Here is a 16,414-nt window from a genome sequence, read left to right as displayed (position 1 = left end):
ACCTGTCACTATGCTTTGCACACCATGATGAGATGCATCCCCTCAAACAGTGAACAAAAACAAATTCTTCCTCCTCCTGTTGACATAATTTCTCTCACATATCTGGTCACAGTGTCACAGAATCAACTGATAAACATGTGTGAAACATTACGTGATAATAGGCATGGAATAGGAGCATGAGTCAATTGATATGACAACTGCCTCTCATTGTTCAAAGCCCACGCCAGGGGATGTGAATTTACATTGCTGGGTAAATTCCACACAAAAACAGAGAAGCCATCATATCCACATCACAGACCTGGCCAGGCATTCGCAACAGTGTTTCTTACTGATACTTAGTTAATACAGATGTTAGAGAGAGGGCCTCCTGTGTAGGCAGGCCAGTATATAAATGTAGCTTTGTATACGTTTTCTATTTTTATTTAATGGTAATATAATGCCAAATCAGTTTTAATGTTTAATGTCTTATTAACCCAAGGTATTTTGTACACCAGTAAGATTGTGTGAGGTTTCCCTAAAGGTAAAAACTGATAGGATATATATACATATGTCTTTCCATATATACGGAAAGAGATAGATAACATTTATTAAATCATCTTATATCAAAATAGTAGCAACAGTTGTTTCCCACCAGAAAGGCTGAAAACCCAGTAGTTGCTCAGTCCTGTCCATGAGGGTGAATGCCCCAGCAGTCTAATTTGGTGCCAAAAACTAGAAGATTCCTGTATCACTGCTGCTCCTTAGTCAGTGATGGAAGTCTGGAAACACTAATTCTGATATTAGGGAAGGTATCGGCAGTAACAGAAACAGGATAAATCAACTTGAAGCTGTAAGGGAAGGTTGAGCCAGCAAAAGGTGAATAATCTTCCTTCTGCCGTGTGCTTTTTATACGGACTGCTACTGGAAGGTGCTGCCCAGAAACGGGGTGGGTCTTCCCACCTCAAGAAAATCAGGAAAATTCCTCACTTGAGGTTCCCTACTCTGGGGATTCTAATTTGTGGTAAGGTTACGTTAAATCCGCCATCACACGGACAGTCTGTGATTCTAAAGGACTTCTTTCCCACTGACACACCTGGAGCTGGACAAGGTGACTGCTTACATGAAACATTCTTAGAAAACGTTTCAAATGGATTAACAAATATTTCTTACACAGCTATAACATTCTGTACTTTTTAGTGTATTTTCATTTTGTCATAAATAATGCCGTATGGAGTTAATTTATGTAGAAATATTTGTATTTCCTATTCATTCAAAAGGAATGCTTTTGGGAGCAGAACATGTAAGTCAAAGGAAACCAAATTTTATAAAATCTCTAAAGATACTGAAACATAGCAAAAACTTTACACCAACTCCAGTGGGCGCCTTTCTCTCACTCTAGATTTCATAGATACCACAATGCTTTTGGATTTAAGTACAACTCTAACAAGTGATAAAAAATGTGTAACAATATCCATATCTATATGTGCATGTGCTTAAAGTATGCAGGAAATCATCGTAGATTCACTGCATTCAAGACTAAATATAAACAATGGGAAACAGAACTCAAATATCTTAGGAAATTAGACTTTCCTACAATTGCACCACATTCTGCATTCAATCATCAGAGTTAGCACCCCCACTGTCTCTATTTTCTTCCCTCTCCCTCCCTTTCTTAATCTCCCCCCTTCTCTCTATCCTTCAAGATTTTGAAATTTCCCATAAATCTGTTCATTTCCCAGCTTCTCAGGTTATAGCCCCAATAAATTGGCCAGCACAGAACAAACATTATCTTTGATACATGGTAACTATTCCTTGGAGCTATATCAGAGATTTTTCCCATTAACTATTTCTTCTCACTTAGTTGATAATGGGGGAAGAACCTCAGATGTCAACACAGTAAGAGTAAGAGTCCGGATAATCTGACCTGGGGCCTGGGATTCTTATTTCCATTAGACCTGCCTACCTGTAAATGTTTTGTATAAAGAACTTACTTTCTTGTAGATTATCAGACAGAGCCCACAAAGAAGAGATACACATAAAGAATTTAAAGGAGACAATGGGGGGAAGAGAGAGAGAGAGACAGACAGACAGAGACAGAGACAGAGAGAGACAGAGACAGAGAGAGAGAGGAGAGAAGGAGAAGAGTGGGGAAGGGTACAAAGGTTTGAGAGATGTTTAGAAGAGGTGACAAATAAGGCGGTAGGAGAGGGAAGGGCATGCAGAGGTGAAGGAAAGGGGGGGAGGAGGGAGGAGGGGAGAGGGATGAAGAGGGAGAAGGAGAAGAGACAATCATCTGTCTATGCTTGGCATGATTTACGCATTATATCATCTTCTTTTTATCTTCAAGGGTAATAGAGTACCTTTCCTTAAAAATAAAAATGGATCCAGAGTACAGAGGTGTGGATGCCAGTGTAATATTTGTTTCCTATAGCTTGCTACCACTCACACTTTTTGGAATTACCTTACTTTAAGATCTATAAGAGACTGCAGAGTGTGTGTCCCAAGATAGGACTCCTAGATTAAACCTCACCCACCCACAGCTCAGGGACTGTTGCAAAAGAGGGGGCAGGAAAATTGTAAGAGCCAAGGTTGGTCCATGAGCATAGGGAAACAGTGGCTTTTGGGTCACTGGAAGCTTGCAGAAATGGTGGTATCCTTCATAAGACCTCTGTTGACTTAATCAGACAAGAGTCCAATGTGGAGTGAGGGAAAAGGGTGACAGAACCCAGCTGTAGCCTGGGAATTGTTGGCAACTGATTACTTCTGGATGAGGGAGAGTACATCGTTTCTAAAACCTCCAGATTAGATGACTAGATTCCAGCGGATGAACTTTCACCCAAGGACATCTGGATACAAATGCTTGACCGGATAGAACTTAACATATATGATGGAATGTATGAGATCCAGTGGGTTACATCGTTTCTAAAACCTCCAGATTAGATGACTAGATTCCAGCGGATGAAATTTCACCCAAGGACATCTGGATACAAATGCTTGACCAGATAGAACTTAACATATATGACGGAATGTATGAGATCCAGTGGGGTGGTGAGGGGACCTAGATGGGAGAGAGAGTCTAAATTTGATCAAGGCCTGTTGTATGAAATGCACAATCACTCAATAAAATTAAGAAAAATAAGTTTTCTTCAGGGAGTAACTTTTGGCTCTTCTTCCCTAAGATCAACATTCTTCCATAGAGTATTTAAAAGTTTTAGTAAAATTACACATTTGCTCTGAGGAGCAATTCTCCTGTTCTGTTGTCTAATTTAGAAATTGTGGGATTCTTAAATAGTCAGCAATCCTAAGAATTTCATTTTCATTTCTGAGAGCCTGAAAACACCCAGGAAGCTACAAGACCCCTTTATACAAACACATGAGGAAAGGAGGAGAGCAGAGACCAGTAAGTTACAGTTAAGTTGTCTATGAATGCATTGTTTTAGAAATCAGTTAGCATCCAAGCTTTGTGACAATAACTTTCAGTGTGATAGACGAGAGTGTCAGGGATGTTTTGGGACAGTAACATTGCTCTACTGTCTTTCTCTGACTAAAAGCTGCCATAGGCCCCAAACATCCTTATTTTGAATGAACACGTTTCCCCTCAGTGTCCACCTGGGAAAAGCAGCTCCTCTGGCTTCTCTTTCATCCATTTCCCCCCCCCTCTTTAATTTGACCTCCCCTCAACACACCTCCTGCACATAGCTAGGATTGAATCAGGGAGTTCTACCATATACTTCTTTAAGAAGAAAAGACTTCCCACCCAGTCATCCCACATGATGGTCAGCTGCTTTCTCTATTGCCTCGTTAAAGGAAGGCCTGTACTGTCTGCTGGCTGCTACTGTCTCAACTTATGGCACTCAGAGTAACTCCACACAGAAGCTGGAAGACTTAAGAAATGATTCATTGTAGGTTGCTTGAGGGATGATGCTCAGATTCTAATACTGATAGTAGGAGTAGTGGGACAGGGCAAAGGAGGGAGTCTGGAACCCCTACCAAGTTATACTTGTCCCCTTTTGTCATTTGGCACCTCAGTGCTCAGACCTCCCTGGAGGTGTTAGAGAAATGCTTATAGACAATGCACTGACAGCTCTTGTGTTAAATCATTCCCCCACATAGGTTTGAATTCCCACAGACCCTCTTTCAGTAGCCCAGTCTGATGACTCCATATCCTCTTTGAAGGGCTCCCAGAAGCAACAGTTGTAATCAGCCTCCATCAGTCCTCTCTGATTCCTACACAATTCTCAGCTCAGGCATTGAATAGCACTGGCTTATCTGCTCCGTCCAGGAGCCCAGTGGGACTTCAGTGACTTCCTCAGAAATAGTGGAGTAACTATTCTGTGCCTGGAAGCATGAAAGTAGAAACATAGTGGGACTTTCCAGTATGACACTGTTACTCTCTAATAGCATATCAGATCAAATACAGAAGGTCCCTTGAATTGTCTTCCTCAAGATGAATTTACGTTATCTACAAATGTAATGCTAACTACTTCGTGTAAACCAATACCTTGAGCTTATTTTGTTAAAACCTATTTAGCTTACAAGCCTTGAGTTACTTAAGAATATGTCCACAAAAACACTCAACAAAAAAGAGAAAAAATTAATTAGCTTAAAACAAACCAAGAAAAAAAAATGTCCTCCACTAACTTCCCAATGAAAACTATTGTCAAATATATTATTTCTCAATAACTTGAGTGGCCAAATATTCTTTTCCTTCCCCACTGGGAGATAACGAATATGTTTAATGTAACGGGAAAGGCATTGAAATGAGTCAACACTAAATTAGAACCACAATTTCATTAAAGAAATAGAGGAAATAGCACCCTCCCACCTCCCCACCCTCGCCCTCCTCCTAGCAGGGGCACTGGCACATTTCTTGTCTTGGCACCCCAGACCTCTGGACTGACCTCTTGGCCCCAAATCCCCACTGCTTCCTGATTCTTTGTATCCAGACCAGCCCAATTCCTCCCTCTAGTCCCTGGGACCCCTCCTGGCCTCTTCCATACCCAACTCACTTTGCATCTCTGGGAGGCACAGCCCCACAGCTTCCTGGGGCCAGGGCTATCCTGGTAAGTTTGGCAGCACCCACTGTGTCTTGACTCCCCCAACCTCATTCACCCCATCCCTCCTCCTAGCAGGGGGACTAGCACATTTCTATCTTGGAACCCTAGACCTCTGGACTGACATGTCTTGGCACAGTCTCCCCACTGATTCCTGATCCTTTGCATCCAGACCAACCCAATTCTTCACTCTAGTCGCTGGGACCCCTTGGGGCCTCTTCTGTCCCTACCTCCCTTTGCATCTCTTGGTGTCCTGGCCCCACAGCTTCCTGAGGCCAGCAGCTCTCCTGGGTAAGTTTGGCGGCACCCACTGCTCCTTAACTGCCCCCAGCCTCATTCACCCTTCCATCTCCCCCACCCTATCTCTCCTCCTAGCCTGGGTACTGGCCTATTTCTTCTCCTGGCACCCCAGACCCTTCCACTGACCTGTTAGCCCAGAATCCCCACTGCTTCCTGATCCTTTGTATCCAGACCAACCCAAATCCTCCCTGTTTCCCCAGGAGCCCTCCAGCCTCTCCCCGCTCCCACCTTCCTTTGCATTCACCATCAGCAGAGCCATCAGCTTCCTGGGGCCAGTATCTTTCCTAAGCCGGGCTCCCAGGCCAGCCCAGCCCTCAAATTCCTGAGGCCAGCATCAGATACTCAGCCAAATTGGGCGGCTGAGGGAACTCCTGAGCAGCAGGACAAAAGCAATTTGGCCACTCCAATATAAAATCAAAAGAGAGAACCTGAAGCCTAAACCAACCAGCTTTTCATGCCCAACAAGTAAACTACAAAGTGACATAAAGTTTACAAAAAGAAGCAGATCTAAACTCAACAAAGGAAGGCTTGAGTGTCACACAAGAATCAGAAACTACAAAAGAAATCCACTTGTCAAAGTCACAGAGGAAAAAAAAAACAAAACATGAAAAACCCAAATAATATATCCCCACCAAGTACCAACAGTCCTCTAGAGGAGTACAGTGAGAACACCCCTAGAGATAACAAAGGACATGGAACTTAAAGGAACAATTATAAACATGATAAAAGAACTCAGTGAATTTAAAGAACACACAAAGAAAGAAATAAAAAAACTGAGAGAAGATAGGGATAAACCTGAATGAATTCAGAAAAGAGTTAGAAATACTGAAGAATACTCAGGCTGAACTGAAGAAGGAAGTGAAACACTCAGTAAGCCAATTAGAAAGAACGGGAGAAAGCCTCACCAATAGGATGAACGAAATGGAAAACAGAGTATCAAGACTGGAAGATAAAGTGGATGAATTAGACCACTCAAGAAAAGAGTATGAAAAATTTAAGAAAACACAAGAATTGAATATGAAGGAATTATGTGATACCATAAAAAGGTCAAACTTATGAACCATAGGCATACAGGAAAGAGAAGAATCTCAGGATAATGGTCTGTAACCTTTCTATATACCAACAACAAGCAATCAGAGAACGAGTACATGGAAACACGTCCCTTCACAATAGCTGCAAAAAAATAAAATAAAATAAAATATCTCAGAACAAACCTGACCAAAGACATTAAAGACCTCTACAATGAAAATTTTAAAACTTTAAAGAAAGAGATTGAGGAAGATATCAGAAGATGGAAGGACCTCCCATCCTCATGGATTGGAAGAATTAATATTATGAAAAAGACCATCCTACCAAAAGCCATTTATAGATTCAATGCAATGCCAATCAAAATCCCCATGACATTCTTCACAGAATTGCAAAAAAAAAAAAAAACATGCTAAGATTCATATGGGAGCACAAACCTCAGATAGCCAAAGCAACCCTGAGCACTAAGAGCAATGCTGGGGGGATTACTACACCAGATTTTTAAACTGTATTACACAGTTATAGTCATCAAAACAACATGGTACTGTCACAAATAGACCCGTAAATCAATGGAACAAAATTGAAGATCCAATTATGACTACATGCAATTTCAGCCACCTGATATTTGACAAAGGGGCCAAGAACATTCACTGGAGGAAAGACAGCATGTTCAGCAAATGGTGGTGCTGGCAAAACTGGATCTCCACTTGTAGAAGAATGAAACTAAACCCCTATCTTTCACCCTGCACAAAAGTAAATTCCAAATGGCTCAAAGACCTCAATGTAAAGCCTGAAACTCTGAAACTCTTAGAAGAAAACATTGTGAAAAACCTACAAGATATAGGTGTAGGAAAGGACTTTCTAAACCAGACATCAATTGCCCAGGAAACAAGGTCAAGAATCAACAAATGGAACCTCATTAAGCTAAAAGGCTTCTGTGGATCAAAAGAAAAACCAAGGAAATGAACAGAAACCCCACAGAACTGGAGAAAATCTTCACCAGCAACACATCTGAAAGAGGTTTAACATCCAGAATGTATAATGAACCCAAAAAACAAAGATTCGAGAAAGGAAGTAACCCAATTAAAATATGGGCTAAGGAGCTGATCAGAGAGTTCTCAAAAGATGAAATAAAGATGGCTAAAAAGCATAATCAGGGAAATGCAAATTAAAACCACTTTAAGATATCACCTTTCCCCAGTCAGACTGGCTAAGATCAAGAGAACAAATGATGCCAAGTGTTGGAGGGGATGTGGGAAAGGGGAACACTCATCCACTGATGGTGGGGCTGCAAACTGGTTCATCCCCTATGGAAAGCAGTGTGGAGAACTCTTAAAAAACTACAAATGAACCTACCATTTGACCCGGTTATACTATTCATTGGCATATACCCAAAGAACTCTTCCTATTGCAGAGACACTTGTACATCCATGTTTGTTGCTGCTCTATTCACAGTAGCTAAGAGATGGAAGCAACCTAAGTATCCCTTGACGGAGGAATGGATAATGAAAATGTGGTTCATTTATACAATGGAGTTTTACTCAGCAGTAAAGAAGGTGAAATCATGAAATTTGCAGGTAAATGGAACTAGTAACTGTTATACTATGAAGAAACACAGACTCAGGGAAAAAAAATGACATATATTCTCCCTCATATATGGATCCTAGTACCAAATAGTTGTAAGTAATTATCTATCCAGACATAACTATATGAACCAGGATAATGAAAAAGAACCGGGGAAGCAAAGGAAAAGAAAAATCTGAGAGAAGAACAGTAGGAAACAGGTGTTAATAAGGGAGATATGGATAAAAAGTGGGATTATTTTAAGGGGGGGGGAAGAGAGGTTTATACAAGGAACCTTGGGGATAAAGGGAACAAGGAGCTCAAGAGAGGTAGGACCACAGGTGAAGGGTATTACTAGGGGAGAAATGGGAAAAATGGGGCACCTTAAATGAGGAAACCATGCTGGAAGTTTTAGACAATGTGAGAGATAAATAATGCCTAGCTAGTTTTTAAAAAATCCAGAGGGAACCAAATTAATCAAACAACCTACTGGCAAATTATACATAGAGTTAGCTCAAGGAATATAATATATGTCTAGGCAAGGTTTGTCTGAGAATCTTTGGTCTTTGCCCAAGCTTTATCTACATAGCACATGGTAATTAAAAGTACCAGACTGGTGGAACTAACCTTCTTGGATGTTTAACAGCCATACTTTTGTGGCCTATACTAATTTGGTCAGAGGGACATAAAGAACAGTTTTTGCTCCTTGCCCTCCTAGGTTGACTAAACTCCAGGGGACTATGAACATCTTTCAAAATGTCCTGCAACTGTAGTGTGTCACCTGTCCTTGTGATCAAGAAAGCCATGGAAACCCCACCAAATGGGCTTGAACCAGGTCCAGTCTACAAAGAGGAGGGTCAACATAGAGAAAACATTTCCTCCATGCTTCCAAGTGAAGCCATCCATGATCGAACAGGATCTTTGACTTATCTTCATATAGATGGAACTGGTTTAAAAAAAAAAAGGAGCCAGGGGCTCCTCCCATGCCCTTGTGACCCCTGAGGAAAAGATATTCAAATGACCTTAAGAGTAAAATCAATATAATTATTTTAAGAGTCCATGTGTATAGCTCAAGGCTACATAACAAGAAAAAATGCTAGACAGGAGATACCATTCTTTGATTTGTTGGCCAGGGTTGCCCAAGAGATTCCCAAACATTAACACAGCATAGAACTGGGAAAATGAACTACAGACCTTAAAGTTATCTGAGAGAATGTTGGCAACTGATTGTTGCTAGATGAGGAAGAGCTGATCTTCCTAAAACAAGGATCTCTAGATAGGCTGACTAGATTCAGTGGATGGACAAGCACTGGGGAACAGCTGGGGGCACTGACAATACAACAGATAGTAACAGGGATGACAGAGTATATGGGCTCTGGGAGGGGGTGGGGAGTGGCTAGGGAAGGTGCCATTTGGGATGTGGGTATAGATGAATAAGACTGTTTGGGATGTTCTGTATGAAATACACACAAAAAAAATCAACAAATAAAATATGAGTTATATTTGAGGAAAGAGCATAAAAATTTGCTTCATGTTAGTTAGAAGAGGTGATAAACATTACCATTGAAATCTACCTGATGACTTTTGTCATCATGTGCCAAGGACCTCAGAAAGTAACTGACTGACTAGTAATAATCAGATACATAGAGATTAGAGATGCATGTGAAGATATCTAAATGTTAGTAGCATTAAAAATGAGTTTTTCTGTGTAAAATAGTATATTTTAAAATGAAATGCAGATCTTTTTAAAGATTAAAACCATTCAATTTTATGTCTTATAGGGTTTATACTGCATTCAATATTGTATAACTGTATTAATTCAACTGTGAACCTAAAAATTTACTGCCAATTTTGAAAAAGATGCATCTTTGCTGTGGTAATTGCTATTGACTATGTTAAAGCTGTAATGATATGCTTCTTCTAATCATGGGGTTATTAAATAAATAATTTAAAAAAGAATCAGAGAAAATAATTTTGATTAGGATTTTATCTTCAAAAATGAAATGGAAATTATACAATGCAATAAAAGGTAATCTAATATTTAACTAAATTTAGCTTATAATAACAAATGCGAATAAATTCATAGAAAAAATAGTATTTTTCTTGGTATAAATTACTGGGAAATTTATATTACTGTGTCAATGCCATCCTGAGTTATAGTGAAGCATATTAGTATTAAAAAGAATGCCAAGGGTTAGTATGATGAAATTGTGAATATTGAAGACTGTAAATAGGAGGGCTCGGCCTGGGTATGAAACAGCCATACTGACAAGAGGAAGCACAGGGCACTGGGGAAAGTATCAAAGGCTCTCTCTGAAGGCTCTGGCCAGCTCTTGTAAGTCACCTTGCCACCCAAGAATATATGCCAAGCACTGCTGCTCTTAGTTCACTTCTGAACTTTATGGGTAGCTACATGTTTATACACATGCCTGCTATAATTTACCTAATTTTACCTGACTGAAGTGTGGGTAAGAACAAATTCTAAGAAAGCTTCCACCCTTTGAAATAAGGGGGCTACCACAGAACAGGAAAGGGGTGGGGAATGGAAAACCAAGACTTAAAAGTCTAGATGGCAGAGGTAGCTCTCTATTCTCACTGCGAGGCTCTCTGCCCTCCTCTCTGGAGGGAGTACTTGTTCCCGCCTTTGATTTCTTACCTGCTGAAAGAAACCTTGAATGCTTATCTACTCTCCCTGTGCCTTCAAGAACACAGTTGAGATTGTTTTATTTACACACACACACACACACACACACACACACACACACACACGATGTTGAATCAACTTTTACAAACACTTCTCTTGTTTTGAATTTTTAAATTTTATTAAATGTTTGTGTATTTCATATAGAACATCTTAATCAACTTTATACCCCCTTCCCCACTGGCACCTGCCCATCACCCTCAAACACACTGGGATTCATACATTCTCTCATTTGTGTTAAGGCCTCTCATGTCAAATTAATATCCTCAGACATCCTTCAGTGAAAGCTCCTCCACAGAGGTCTAGTCAGCCTATTTAGAGTCCCTTCCTTTAAGAAGATCAGTTCTAGCTGGGTGTGGTGATGCATGCCTTTAATCCCAGCACTCTGGAGGCAGAGGCAGGCAGATTGCTGTGAGTTCAAGGCCAGCCTCGTCTCCATAGTGAATCCAGGGAGACCTGTCTCAAAAAAGAAAAAAAGAAGAAGAAGAAGAAGAAGAAGAAGAAGAAGAAGAAGAAGAAGAAGAAGAAGAAGGAGGGGAGGGGGAGGGGGAGGGGGAGGGGGAGGAAGATCAGTTCTTCCTTATCCAGCAGTAATCAGCTGCCAATAGTTCTTTAACTAACATTGGGGCCTGCTGTTTCCCAGTTCTGTGCTGAAATTTTTTCTGCTTGAGTTTGCATGGGTTTTGTGCATGCTAACATCATTGCTGTAGGTTCATATGAGAAGGTCCCAGGACCCTGTAGGACTCTATTTCCATATGACCATTCACCTTCTCCATGGCTCTTACGATCTTTCCAAAACCCTCTTCCTCAATGGTCCCTGAGCCCTGGGTGGGTGGATTTTGATATAGAAGTCCTGTCCAAGGACCCACACTCTGCAGATTCCTTTCTCTACATTTTAGCCATTTGTGACTTTTGTGTTCCTGGCCCTCTGTTGCGTGAGGGAACTTCATTGATGAGAACTGAAAGATATGATGGTGTTCTCTTTATCCCTTGTTCTATGTTCTGTGAGCCTTAAGAGTAGAGGTTGCGTAATAGATGTGCCACTTGGTCTTTGGCAATTCAGACAGTCTCTGTGTATGACCAGTTATTCAACTCCATAATAATCTCTGTTGAAGAAGCTTCTTTGATGGGTGATGATGGGGATACTTGTCTGTAAATTTAAGGATCAGTATTTTTCACATAGTAAGAAATTACATTTGTCTGGAGATGTGACAGTCTTGGAGTTTTCTCTAAGTTCTATGACCTCTCTAGTTTTATGTGTGTGGCTAGGTTTATAGTACCACACATGAGTTTCCTACCATTGAGTGGGCCGTAAGTTCATTTAGGTAGCTGTTGATTTTCCCCCAGATAAAGTCCCACTGCTGCACCAATGTCATTTGCTGTGCTGGTCATTGATGTGGGTTTTAGGCCTTGATGCTAGAGTTGGACCATCAATTATTACTAGCTTGTGTAGTGCTCGCCAAAGCTATGGGAGTTAGCCTTCAGAGGAGGTGGCTTCCAGGTCAGTTCCAGCTCCATTGCTCCAAACCTGTGTCCAAAATATGTCCTGCCTTCAGCAATAGGGTCTTACCTTCAAGTTCTGGGAGGCCATCAAGGGCTGTGGCAATATGTTGGGGACTCCTGCTGTTTTGGGTTGTAGTCTTTCCATGTCCGGATAGCCGCATGTCAGCTTGGCGCGAGTGGGAGGACTCCTCTTCTCAGCAGGGCGCCCCCTACTCTCTTCCTGACTCACCTTTTGAAGTGGCCACCACAGATGCCCTACCAAAAACATGGCCTCTGGCATAGGAACTGCCAGGTTTTCCTGTGTGATAATCAGGCAGTGTCTGGCAACCTGGCAGAAGCCCACCACCACATGTAAATAGGGCTAAAAGTACCTATCAACTAAGGCTTTTGCCACTGCCCCCACAGTATAAATATCCTGGTTTCCTATAATTAATCGATTGGAGCTGAATCACTAAGACCTGGAGCCGAGATGAGTCACTGAATAAAGGAGCTGTACTGAGCTGAGTTCTGTGTCTTACTGCCTACGATCCAGTCTTCCCGGAGAGGGCTGTCTCTTCGTAAATGACGACTCACGGAGACCCTGCTTTGCCGTCCTGCACCTCCCCTCGTGACCTGGCAGCTGATGGATCTTGAACCCAGAGGGAGTGCACAGTAGATTGGGATGGAACCCACTTGGGAGCGCAGCGATCAGTAGAGTCGCCAGCACCCAGTAGTCGCGGAGACCCACGGCAACGCGGTGCGGGACACGTGCACACCCCAGCATCGTGGTGCGCGACCCGCCGCACCCCAGCGGCCCGCGGGAGACCGGCGCCATGCCCAGCAGTTGGCGCCCTGAGATCCCTGTGCACCATCATTTTTTTTATTTTATGTGTATGAGTATAATGCCTGCATGCAGATAGGTGTACTCATGTCATGCAATGTCTGCAGAGGTCAGAAGAGGGCTTTGGATCCCCTTGGAACTGGACTTACAGACAGTTGTTAGCTGCCATGTAGGTGCTGGGAATTGAACCCAGGTCCTCTGCAAGAGTAGCCAGTGCTCTTAACCGCTGAACCATCTCTCCAGCCCTGGGATTTTTTACTTTCATTGGATAAATGTCTTCCCTCATTTCTGGGACAGCAAGAGGATGGCAGAGATAGTCCAGGCCATATCTTTACCACTCATATTTTTAAAACTATTTTACTATCGTTATTTTATTTTGTGTGTATGAGTGTATTGCCTGCATGCATGTAAGAGCCCTCATGTTGTACAATGCCCATACAGATCAGAAGAGGGTGTTGGATCCCCTGGAACTGGAGTTAGAGATGGTCATTAGCTGCCATGTTTGTACTGGGAATCCAACCTGGGTTCTCTGCAAGAGCAGCCAGTGCTCTTAACCACTGAGCCATCTCTCCAGCCCACCACTGATTTTTTTTAAAGGCTTTTTGTTGTTGTTGTGTAAGGATTTTTAAAGTTATTTTTTGTTTTATGTGTATGTATTGCCTACATGTTTATATATGCACCACATGTGTACAGTGCCCACAGAGGTCAGAAGAGAGCATCTGAATTCCTGGAATTGGAGTTACAGACAGTTCTGTAACTGGAGTTACAGTGATCTGCCATGTGGGTGCTGTGCTCTGAACTCAGGTCCTCTGCAAGAAAATTAAAGGGTTTTTTTTTTTTTTTTTTTTTTTTTTTTTAGGAAGAGTCTTTCACAGACTTGGAAATCATCAAGTCAGCTCAGCTATCTTGCCACAAAATCCCAAGGCTCTACCTTATCTCCCTTTCCATTACCAGTATTATAAGAATGCAACAACAGGCCCATATTTATTTACATGGGTTCTGGGGATCAATCTCAGGTCCTACTGTTTGCAAGGTAAGTGTTTTTACCAACTGAGCTGTCTTGCCAGCCCATGGTCCTTGACAGATTAATATGTGATATACAGTCACAATTCTTTTAAATTATTGTAGAAATGTAATCCAAATATTCGAACATGTACATATTTTACTCTGGGTACTGCTAGACTGGTTCTGAGAAAGGCAGTCACTGAGAAGAAATGCTTGTACTAACTTTTTTTTCCATGTCCCTGTCAGATAACTTTCTTAAGTATTTTGGGATTTTATTCTTCCTTTACTGTTCTTCCAACCTTTCTCTTGTTGTCTCTGGCTATATAACAAAACACCATGATTTGATGACTTAAAACAATGGTGTATTGTTACACGTTTTTGTGTGTTAGCAGGGTCCATTTGTATAGTTCTCATTGGTGGTCCTGTATGCAGTTACAGGCATGTATTAGGCGAGCTGCAGTTATCTTGAAGATATCCAAGCCATGCTTGGTAATTAATATCATTGTCAACTAGGGATTCTATTAGGAATAGAGAGTCAAACACCTACCCTTGACTTTTTGGGTGGGTCATGGGCTTCTCATAAAATGGTAGTTGGATATCTTGATGAGGCATGCTGATAAATACTCTAAGACACTTGAGTGGAAGCTGTTTGCAATGGTACAGGAAGACACAGAATATCCCTTTGGCTACATTCTGTTGGCAAACAACTAACCAAATCCAATTACAATTCAAGGAGTCTAGGTGGATATTAGTCTCTGCCCCTTAAAGTAAAAGGGTACAGCTTGAAAGTGCATGTGGAATGGTGATGCACCTCTTGCCATCTTTAACAAATATTTTCTACCATCCCCACAAAGGGTTCTCTAGAAACCAGGGTTCTCCAGTGATGATCCATTCAAAATTTTCTTTCGCCACATGATTCCTTTTTGGAGGCCTTTGTTCATCTCCCCAGTCAAAATTAAGTTTTCATGTTAATGGCTTAGAGCTATGATGTCTCATAAAATTTCAAAATAACATAGGTTAATCTGTTAATGACTACTGGACTAATACCTAAAACCGGTAACACGTTAGTCATCAAATTATAGTTTTCACGTGGAAAATGACTTAAAATAATTAAATGAAGAGAGACACTTGGGACACTAACAAACTGCACCACAAAAAGGAAATGGCTGTGTAAGAAACTTAGTGATATAGCCATAGAGTCTCATTTAATCTCCATAATAACCCTGTGAGTTAGATATTACTTGTATGGCTATTTTTCAGGTGAGGTAATGTTTGAAAAATATTAAGTGCTTGGAAATAAATTGTTTCATAACCAGGAAAGGACAGAGCTTGGATTTCCTCCCAGATATGTAGAAGACAATATTTGCTCCCAACCACTTTGAATATTGCCCCTTGGACTTGTAAAATGTCTTATTTCCCAAGAACAGAAAACTTTCTGAGTTTCAATTTCTTCCAATGCCTTATAAACAATTAAATGTTCATCTTTTTTCTTTCTTTTAAAAATATTTTATTAAAGCTTTGGCAGTTTCATACAATTTATTTTGATCATATTCAGACCCCTCCCTCATCTCCACCCTCACCTTAATGTCTTCCCTCGCTGACTTCATGTTATTTTTTTGTTGTTTTTATTGAATTTTTTGGATTTTTTTACAATGTAATTTGATGATATTTAGTTCCCTTCCTCATCTGCACCTCCCTTTATTACCCCATGCCCAATTTAATGTACTCTGTGTGTGTGTGTGTGTGTGCATGGTGTGTGTGTGCAGTAAGGTCTATAGAGTCTAAATTGTGTCTCCAAATGTCCTTCAGTGTGGGTCCACCCACTGGGGCCTGGTTAACCTACCAAGAATCTCATGCTTGAAAAACACTGTCTCTGTAACTCCTAGCAACTGTCTGTTGCCACAGTTTCCTTAGGTGTGGTTGAATCTTTGCACCCACCTTGTCATGTCTATGCTTTGTTTTCTGGTTTCTGCTTCCTTGAGAGATGTGCGTGGTGCCACCATTGCTGTGAGTTCATATGAATAACGGACCAGCTGTCTGGAAAACTCTCTTTCCTTGTGGTCACATCCACCAGCTCTGGCCCTTACATCTTTCTGACTCCCTTACATCTTTCTGACTCCCTTACATCTTTCTGACTCCCTTACATCTTTCTGACTCCCTCTTCTGCAATGATCCCTGAGCCTTTAGAAGCAGAAGTTTGATATCGGTGCTCTATTCAGGGATGGGATAAGTGCTCTGCAGTCTGGTTCTCTGCAGGTTTGCCAGTTATAGGGGTTCTTTGTTAACCGCCATCTGCTGCATAAGGAAACTTCTCCTATCCCTGCTGGTGGGTGTGCAAACTAGAATAGCCACTGTGGAAATCATTGTGGAGATTCCTCAAAAACTTGAAATTTATCTACCATATGACCCTGCCATACACTCTTGAGTATATACCCAAAAGATTCTATACCCAACTCCATAAGT

The sequence above is a fragment of the Nannospalax galili genome, unplaced genomic scaffold (assembly GCF_000622305.1).
Source record: "Nannospalax galili isolate Female #2095 unplaced genomic scaffold, S.galili_v1.0 scaffold351, whole genome shotgun sequence".
Lineage (NCBI taxonomy): Eukaryota > Metazoa > Chordata > Mammalia > Rodentia > Spalacidae > Nannospalax > Nannospalax galili.
This window is presented reverse-complemented; position numbering follows the sequence as displayed.